Raw genomic sequence first — 10,357 nt, forward strand, 5'->3', positions numbered from 1 at the left:
GAGAAACGAAGGTGATTAAAGACCTGGAGACTAAAACATACGAAGAATGGTTGCAGGATGTGGGTTTAGCTGGAATTAAGATGAGACTTCCCAACAGTGAGAACAATTAACCAGTGGAACTGCTTGCCACCGGAAGTTATGGGTGCACCATCACTGGAGGTGTTTAAAAAGACTTGTCTGAAATGATATAGGGCAGTGTTTCTCAACCTTGGCAACTTGAAGATGTCCGCACTTCAACTCCCAAAATCCCCCAGCCAGCATTCGCTGGCTGGGGAATTCTGGGAGTTGAAGTCCGGACATCTTCAAGTTGCCAAGGTTGAGAAACACTGATATAGGGTCTCCTGCTTGAGCTGGGGTTGGACTGGATGACCTCCAGTCCAAGAAGAAATAACCTCTTACAAATATCGGAACACATTTTTTTCCTGCTTTGGACACAGGGGTTAAACGGGCTAATTCCAGAAATGTTCTTGGTTCTTCTAGACACATAACCTGAACCTGCGAAATGTCACTTCTCACGGTGGTGTGTCTAATATAATTGGTCTGAGTCTGAGAACTCCGACCACTTCCCCCTTTTTCAGGTTATAATGGTAGCCACATCCTTCCTGGCAGAGATACTTAAGGCTTCTCTACTCCAGGTAGAACTGCTGCTCTTCGGATGCACCGCCAATCTCGCAGCGGAGAGGTCGTGTCGGGGTTGCAGACCAAGGACCCAGGTTGATATCTTGCCTTTGATGAAGATCCCTGCAAAGGATTCTGGAGATCTGGGAGGATTAGCCTCGTGAAATCCAACCAGTCAGTGAGTATCCTCCTTCCCCTCCGAAAATAAAACAATGGGGCTCGTGAACGAGATGGCTTTAGAGCATGTGCAGACTGCTGAACTGTCTTGCAGTTTAGATCAGAGGGAATCAAATGCTTACTTTTGCTTTGCTACTAATGGGATGCGTTTAGTAGTGAAATTCACATTTATTTACTACCACTTCTGTGGGTGAGGTGTGGCTTGGCAGGCGTGGCTTGGTGGGCCTGGCAGGGGAAGGGTACTGCAAACTCTCCATTCCCACCTGTTCTGACCTCCCTCGTCCTACACCAAAGCACGCCGAGACAAAGATACTGCAAGGATTTATTGACACATAGACAGGACCTTGGCAGCAAGCCAGCACAGACAAGACGTTGGCAGCAATCCAGCACAGACTAACCTTGGCAGCAATCCAGCCTGCCAGGCTAGCCACGAATGTTCTCCAACTTTAGTGAATACGTTGACTCCTGCAAAATGGCATGTGCACAATAATTCCTTTTATAATCTTGAGAGGAGCCTAATTACCACCGGCTGAGTGCAATTATCTCCTGTAACTGCGTAACTGTTCCTTACGCCTATTAGCTCTCCGTTGCCGGGCATCCAGGAACAACTCCCTTGTCTCCTCCCAACTGCTCCAATTCATGATGTCAGGATCACACTCCTTTGTCTCCTCCCCACTGGTCCAAGGCTCAGGCACCTCCTTGTTGCCAACCAGCCTCTCTGCGCCCTGCTCGGAGTCGGAACCCTGTCCAGGGTCCTCCACATCCTCCAGAGCCGACTCATAGGGCCCCTCGCTGTCGGAGTCTGGTGGCAGCTCCAACGGCTCCTGCTGGGCCACAACACCCACCCTTGCAGGTTTCTCTGTGTCCTCAGGGTCACCCGAGGGGTGCAAATGGTTCCTGTCGACTGCAATTCTTTTCCCTCTGGAAATCCATTCCTGTTCCCACAACCATTCCAAGGGTCTTCATCCCAAATTGCGTAGCTAAAACTCTGTAGATATTCTCCGTCATTCAGTTCGTGGTTGTCCCAACGGTGCTTTTTTCAGGAGGCAAACAATTTAGGATTGCATGGGCTCTTGGCTGACAATGCACACTGCTGGCTCGTATTTAATTGATTGTCCACAGCAAGATCCCTTTGTCCCAACCCCTTCCCCACAACCCCTCCCTACCCAGTTCTGCCAGCCCTTTAGGTTCAGCCTTTGGCCCACTTGCCACTGTCGGGACAATGAGCAGATCCCACTTTGCGCTGGAGACGGATGATGGCCTTGCGGAGGATCCGAACGGAGCCACGAAGGGGGCAGCTGGGGCGGAGCATGGGCTGCCACCCTTGGAGAGCCCTTTCCAGAAGGAAGCCCCTCCCTCCCCCCAGATCCGGGTGAACCTGAATTACCGGCCAGGACTCGTCCCGTAAGTCATTTATCACAATGGGAATTATTTTGCAGAAATTCGCCACCAGGAAGAATTTTTGTGTTGGTCTCTGTCCAAGGTTTACGGGTTGCTTTGCAGTCCAGTGCAGGAATCGCGGCCTTGGGTTGGACTAGATGACCCACAAGGTCCCTTCCAACTCTGTTATTCTGTCATCTTAAAGCGATGCACGACACAATTATTTTTTTTCATTTCTTCCCTGCCTTTCTTATTTTTACAAATAACTCAAGACGGTGAATCTATCCAAGGCACCTTCCTTCTTCTATTTCCCCCACAACAACAACCCTGTGGGTTGGCCTGAGAGAGAGAGAGAGAGGGAGAGAAAGAGAGAGGGCGGGGGGACTGGCCCAAAGTCACCCAACCAGATTTCATGCCCAAGGCAGGACTAGAACTCACCTCCTGGTGATTGGCCCAAAGGCACCCAGCTGGCTTTCATGGCTAAGGTGGGACTAGAATTCACTGGCTCCTAGTGATAGGCCCAAAGGCACCCAGCTGGCTTTCATGGCTAAGGTGGGACTAGAAATTACTGCCTCCTGATGATTGGCCGAATGTCACCCAATTGGCTTTCATGCCTAAGGCAAAACTAGAATTCACCGGCTCCTAGTGATTGGCCCAAAGTCACCCAATTGGCTTTCATGCCTAAGTCAGAACTAGAATTCACTGGCTCCTAGTGATTGGCCCAAAGGCACCCAGCAGGGTTTCATGCCTAAGGCAGAACTAGAATTCACCGCTCTTAGTGATTGGCCCAAAGATATTGCAAAAAATGCAGATAGGAGATAATTTTTTACAGTCAATTAAAGCAATATACCAACAGCAAACAGCACAAATCATAGTCAATGGAAGTTTAACAGACTCTTTTCAAATTGGAAAAGGTACAAGACAGGGCTGTCCTTTGTCCCCATTATTGTTTATTATAACTTTGGAAGTATTGTTGAATAAAATACGGGGCTTGGATGGTTTAAAAGGGATCAAGATTAGGCAGCAAGAATATAGAGTCCGCGCTTTTGCGGATGATTTGGTCATAATATTGGAACAACCGCAGGAATCCAGTATGGTTTTATGAATACGATTAATCAATATGGTCAAGTGTCTGGCTTTAAAATAAATTTAGGAAAAACCAAAATATTAGCTATAAATATGAATATTAAACAAAAGGAAGAATTAGGAGTGATGCTAGGATGTGAGGTAGTTAAAAAAGTCAAATATCTTGGAGTTAACATTTTAACTTCAAATGGGAAATTATATAAGCATAATTATGAACCACTTTGGCATAGTATACAGATGGAGATGAAAAAATGGGAGAAATTGCACTTATCTTTGCTGGGTAGGATAGCGGCAGTGAAAATGAACATTTTACCAAAAATTTTATTTCTTTTCCAAATGTTACCTATACTTTAAAAAGATGCGAACCTTTTAGAATGGCAGAAGGGTATCAACAAATTTGTGTGGGCAGGAAAGAAGCCGAGGGTAAAGATGAAAGTAATGCAAGATGTACGTGAGAGAGGAGGATTGAAACTACCTAATTTAAAACTATATTATGATGCAGTGGCATTATCTGTAATTAGTGATTGGACTCATTTAACCAATGATAGAATATTGAATATTGAGGGACACGATCTGGTATTTGGCTGGCATGCTTACCTGTTATTCAACAAAAAATTGGATAAGAATTTTAAAAGTCATATTTTAAGAAATGCTTTATTGCGGGTTTGGAAGAAATACCAATTTAAATTAAATGACAAGATACCCATGTGGGCAATTCCTAGACACGCAATTGAAAATATGAATACAGCACAAAAACAGGACAGAATTACTTACAGACAGCTTCTTACCTCGGAAAGGGGGGTATTACAATTAAAATCTTTAGAGGTATTAAAAGAGGAGAAGGTAGTTCAAACATGGTTCCAGTATGGGCAATTACAGGCTAGGTGGAAAATAGATCAAAAAATTGGTTTTATCCAAGTTGAGGATAATCTGTTTAAACAAATAAGAGATCAAAGCTTAATGCATATAAAGAGGATATATAATGTATTAATACAGATGGATTCGGAAACAGAATTAGTTAAAGATTGTGGGCTCAAAATATTGAGGAACCAATAATGTTGGATACATGGGAAAGAATCTGGGTAAGAAATGTGAAATTTACACAAGCTCAAAATCTGAGAGAAAATTTTTACAAGATGTTCTACGTATAGATGGCATTTAGATCCTAAAAAGTTGGCTTCTATGTATCCGAATGTACAGCCTAAATGTTGGAGGTGTGGTTCTCTCGATGCTAGATATTATCATATATGGTGGACCTGCCAAAAGGTTAAGGCATTCTGGATAAAAATATGGTGGGTCATGCAAAATATTTTTAAAAGAAGGATAAAGTTTATTCCTCAGTTATTTTTACTAGGTATATGTACTGACTTTACAGTGGTAGAGACCAATTTGATTCTGCACCTAATAACGGCAGCAAGACTGTTGGTGGCACAATATTGGAAGAAGGAAGACTTGCCTACAATCCAAGAATGGACATTGAAAGTGACAAACTTAGCCGAGATGGCTAAAATATCGGCATATCTTAAAGATCATTCAAATGAGAGATATAAACGAGACTGGAAAAAATGGATTGACTATATACAAAATAAATACGGGACCAAGAAATTCCAGTTAGCCTATGCTTAAGATCAGAAATGATTTAAACTGTTAAAAGTTAGTTCAGTAAGAAGAAGCTAAGGTCAATGCAGAATGTCATTAATTTCTTTATTTCTTTTTTCTCAATAGATTTTAGACTGTGTTAGTTAAAAATCCATACCGTGTACGGGTTCTGGGAAGTCGGGGGGGGGAAGGAGGAGGGGGTTGGGGGGGTGGAGGGAGGGAGGGGCACACACAAAAAAATTGTACTTCAATGCCTTAATGATTGACAAATGATGAAATATTTGTGTTTTTTTAAAAATAAATAAAATAAATATTTGACACAGTGATTGGCCCAAAGACACCCAGTTGGCTTCCAAGGCTAAAGTGGGACTAAACTCACCGTCTCCTGCTGATTGGCCCAAAGGCACCGAGCCTTCCAACCTATTATTAACCTTATTAACTTATTATTAACCTTCCAACTCTATTATTCTATGTTCTATGAGCCACCTTTAACTCATTGGCTCCTGGTGATTGGCCCACAGTCACCCAGCCAGTTTTCATGGCTAAGGCAGGGACTAGAACTCACCATCTCCTGGTATTTGGCCCAAAGTTAACAGCTGGGCAGTGGACCAAAGGAGTGAATCTGTCTTGGACCCTTTCCCTCTCCTTTCTCTTCCTCAGACCGGATGATCCAAATCACTTCGACAAAAAGCGCATTTTCCAAGCCGTAGTCGCGGGAGGCCCGGAACGGCTCAATGGCCTGAGTAATTATCTGCGGAGAACGTCCACCTTTCTCACCGACACTCAATTTAGAGGTAGATCTTGCTGACTCTCATGCCGTTACATTAGGGTAACAAAAAGACAAGCCTTATAGAACTTCCCCTAAAATGGAATATTTGCAGCTCAGGGGAGAACTGTGGGGTTAATCGGAATAGAGCTGAAAGGGAACCTGGAGGTCATCTAGTCCAACCCCCTGCTCAAGCAAGAGAACCTATGCTATTTCAGATACTGTAAGTGACTGTCTAGACTCTTCTTAAAAACATCCAGTGATGGAGCACACAAAGCTTCTGATGGCAAGCTGTTCCACTGGTTAATTGTCCCAACTGTTAGGAAATTCCTCCTCCTTAAAGCATGCTGGCTGGGGGATTCTGGGGGTAGAAGCCCACCCATCTTAAAGCCTGCTGGCTGGGGGATTCCGGGAGTGGGAGTCCATCCCTCTTAAAGAACCCTGGCTGGGGAATTCTGGGAGTGGGAGTCCATCCCTCTTAAAGCCTGCTGGCTGGGGGATTCTGGGAGTGGGAGTCCATCCCTCTTAAAGCATGCTGGCTGGGGGATTCTGGGAGTGGAAGTCCACCCCTCTAAAAGAATCCTGACTGGGGAATTCTGGGAGTGGGAGTCCATCCCTCTTAAAGCCTGCTGGCTGGGGGATTCTGGGAGTGGGAGTCCATCCCTCTTAAGGCATCCTGACTGGGGGATTCTGGGTATTGAAGTCCGTCCACGGCTAAAGTGGAAAAGGCTGTTTTAGGAAGATGGAAGACGAGATGGGCTTCACCTAAGCTTCTTCTTTCTTCCAGATGGGAAGAAGGGGAAGACCTGTTTGATGAAGGCCTTGCTCCATTTGAAAGATGGACAGAACCCCACTATCCCTTTGCTCCTGGAGATAGACAAGGAGACAGAGAACCCCAGGTCTTTGGTCAACACCGCTTGCACTGACAGCTACGAGGGTAAGGCTCCTTCCTGGGACGGTGAGGGTGGAGGACTCTGTCTTCTAGGATGGGGTGGCTGGAAGGAGATCTTCAGTTGGGAGAAACTCTGGGGAGAATCTTCAGTCATCCAGGTCAGGGATCACCAACCTTTCGGACTTCAGCGACCACTAAATTCATAATTTTAAATCCCCTGGGCCAATGATATCATCTGCCTAGCGACTGGCTGGGTGGGCGTGGCCAGGTGGTCATGTGACTGCGTGGGTGTGGCCAACTCGGTGTCACTCACATTGTGGGGCGCCTCGCTGGCCTCTCTTAGCCCTTCCCCCTCCCAGCCACTCCTCGCCTGCCCGCCCGGGCTCCTTGGGGCCCCAACAGGAAGCCGTTGCTGGAGCTAAGCAGCCGCCAGGAGAAAGAGTTGGCACAACAGCTCAGTTCAAACCGGATCCGACCGAGAAGGAGGCTCAGCAGAAGCACCTCACTGAGGACTAGGAGCATAGGCTGTCCAAGCAGAGGGAAGACCTGCCTCGATCTTATGGAAATCCCATGGCATTTTTTGCCAACAAATTTGGGGAATTTGTTTATTTCATCAATTTCCATGCCCTCCCCCCAACGTTAATATAACAAACGCCTTTCTGAATAGACAGCCAGGAATGTGGTCATAAGAGTCAAGATGGCCACCACCATCCCAGGGAGGGGTGAAATGCTACCGGTTTGCGCGAACCGATAGGGACAATTGTTGTTGGTTCCGCTCACAGTGTCAGAAGCTTTTCCCCTCCCCCCACACTTTTTAAAGCATTTTTTTCCTGCCTATTCGCCCGAACTGGTAGTTAAAAAATGCTTTAAAAAGTGGGGGGGGGAAAAGGTTCTGTGACAATCAGCTGTGCTGTTTAATGGTGGGAATATTATTTTTTTTCACTTCTGAAAGTATTTTTTACTACCTATTCGGTAGTTTAAAAAAATGCTTTAAAAATGGGGGGGGGGAATAGCAATAGCAATAGCAGTTAGGCTTATATACTGCTTCATAGGGCTTTCAGCCCTCTCTAAGTGGTTTACAGAGTCAGCATATCGCCCCCAACAACAATCCGGGTCCTCATTTCACCCACCTCGGAAGGATGGAAGGCTGAGTCAACCCTGAGCCGGTGAGATTTGAACCGCTGAACCGCTGAACTAGCAGTCAGCTGAAGTGGCCTGCAGTACTGCACTCTACTCACTGCACCACCTCGGAACCTCGAAAAGGTTCCCACGATGGCCCTGCACAGCTGAACCTCCCCCCTTCTTTTTTTTTATTAAAAGTTTTAATAAATTTTACAATTATATACCTTTCCCCTTCCCTCCCTCCCCACCAAACCCACATCCCCTCCCACCCTTCCCCGCCCCCCCAACCTCCCAGAGCAAATACAGGGTATGAACATTTAGCAATCATACACTAAAATAAACTAACTAACTTTAGCATCGTCCCTTCGCTCGTACTTTAACTAAAGCTAACTTAGAAAAGTTGTAACATTCCTTGTTCATTCATTCATAAGCTAACTGAAGTTTCTTAGTCCCATATTTATTTTGAATATAATCAATCCATCTTCTCCATTCCAGCTTGTATTTCTCATCTGTATTTCCCCCTTCTTAAAGTATTCTTTTTTTACTACCGGCTCGGGCGAATAGGTAGTAAAAATACTTTAAAAATTAAAAAAAAGTTCACCAAGTGAATGAGAGGAAGAGTGGGAAAGGAGAGAAGAAAGATAGGAAGAGAGGGATAGGAGAGAGGGTAAGGGGGGAAGATGAGGAGGATAAGGAGGAGTGGAATGAAGAGAAAGGAGAAGGAGAAAGGAAGGGGAAGTAGAGTAGAAAAGGATGATGGAGGAAGATAGGAAGTTGGAGAGAGGCAGAAGAAAGAGGTGTATGGAGAGCAGAAGAGCTAATAATGGGTTTTTATCTTTCTGGGAGTTGATGACAAGAGGAACTGATGTAATTACTACTTAATACAATAGGATATTGGCTATGTAATAGTATACATGTGATTATATGTTATGAAAATGGAAAATAAAAAAGTATATTAATTTTTTTTTAAAAAGTTGGCCATGCCCACCCAGTCACATGCCCCCACCAAGCCACACCCACCAAGCCACGCCCAGAGAACCAGTGGCAAACATTTTTACATTTCACCCCTGATCCCAGGGGTGATCCCATGAAGAGACCGTCCTTTTCTCATTCTTGAAATGAGAATTCTTCCCATGCAATTGGAAATTCGGGGGAATGGCTCAGCGGTGGGTTCCGGATCCCGTTACAATCCCGTATGCTGCAACAGGACCGGGTGTCCACCACGGGTACGGGCATTATGCACGCATGCGCATCCACCGCCTGCGACACTCCAGCTACTCAGCAGAGCGTCGCGCAGGTGCCGAACGCTGCACAAATGGCCCGTTTCCTTCAAATACAGGTAAGGAACGAGGGTGGGCGGGGCCCACCAAAGCACTGTTCTGGTACGGTGGCTGCTGCTTCCAGCAGGCACCGGTACGGGTGTATCAGGAATGGCTGCATTATTGATACAGTTAAAAACAATGGAGCTTTTTCAGTTAAACAGGGAAACAGTTGGAGTTTTGATGGCCCAGGGGTGGCCGCCATCTTGACTTTTTTTGACCTAAACTTGTGCAGACCTCTTGATAAAATCTCCCATCTTCTCCCGGTGCCATTTCTCACCATCTTTGCAGGCCAAACAGCGCTCCACATCGCCATTGAGAAGAGGAACCTTGCTCTTGTGAAGCTCCTGGTGGAGAACGGGGCTTGTGTCCATGCCAAGACTTCTGGTTTTTACTTCAAGAAGGACCACAAAGAGGCTCGCTTTTATTTCGGTAGGGCGGCAGGACAAATGTTGTGGGTGCAATTTGACTCTGGTTGACCGCTCCATTGTTTTCATCCTCAAAGGGGATTCGATATCCTCCCGCTCTGGGAGACACTGCAGGTCAGAGATGACCAACCTTGGCCACTTGAAGACCTGTAGACCTCCACTCCCAGAATTCCCCAGTCAGATTTCTGGGAGTTGAAGGCCAGAAGACTTAAAGAACTGTGGACTCCAGCTTGAAGACCTGCTGGTTGAGGAATTCTGGGAGTTGAAGTCCACAAGACTTAAAGACCAGTGGACTTCAACTTTGGTCACTTGAAGACCTGCTGGCTGAGGAATTCTGGGAGTTGAAGTCCACAAGACTTAAAAGAGCTGTGAACTTCCACCTTGGCCACTGGAAGACCTGCTGGCTGGGGAATTCTGGGAGTTGAAGTCCAAAGGTCTTACAAGTGACCAAGGTTGGACACCTCTGACCTAGATGGTCAATGCAACCTTGGCCCATCATCCTCTCTCTTCCAGGTGAACTTCCTCTCTCCTTGGCTGCTTGTACCAACCAGCCAGAAGTGATCATGTACCTTCTGGATAACGAATACCAGAAGGCCAGGCTGACCGAGAAGGATTCCATGGGCAACACCGTCCTCCATGCGCTGGTGATGGTGGCCAATGACACAGAGAAGAACACTGAGCTCGTGGTCAACATGTATGATATGATCCTGGTGAAAGGGGCCGAGATTGACCCTTCCTACAAATTGGAAGAGATTAAAAACAATGAACAGCTGACTCCTTTAACGCTGGCCGTCAAGACCGGGAAAGTCGAGGTAGTACACCCTCCTCAACAGTATACCTAGTCCTCGACTTACAACCATTTGTTTAGTGATGTGTTTCAGTTACAACGGCATCAGAAACAGTGACGGGCAATCCTAATTGCAACCCCATGGTCACCAATGTTCCCTCCCTCTAAGCTGCGTGGCTGCGC

The sequence above is a fragment of the Thamnophis elegans genome, chromosome 4 (assembly GCF_009769535.1).
Source record: "Thamnophis elegans isolate rThaEle1 chromosome 4, rThaEle1.pri, whole genome shotgun sequence".
Classification (NCBI taxonomy): Eukaryota; Metazoa; Chordata; class Lepidosauria; order Squamata; family Colubridae; genus Thamnophis; species Thamnophis elegans.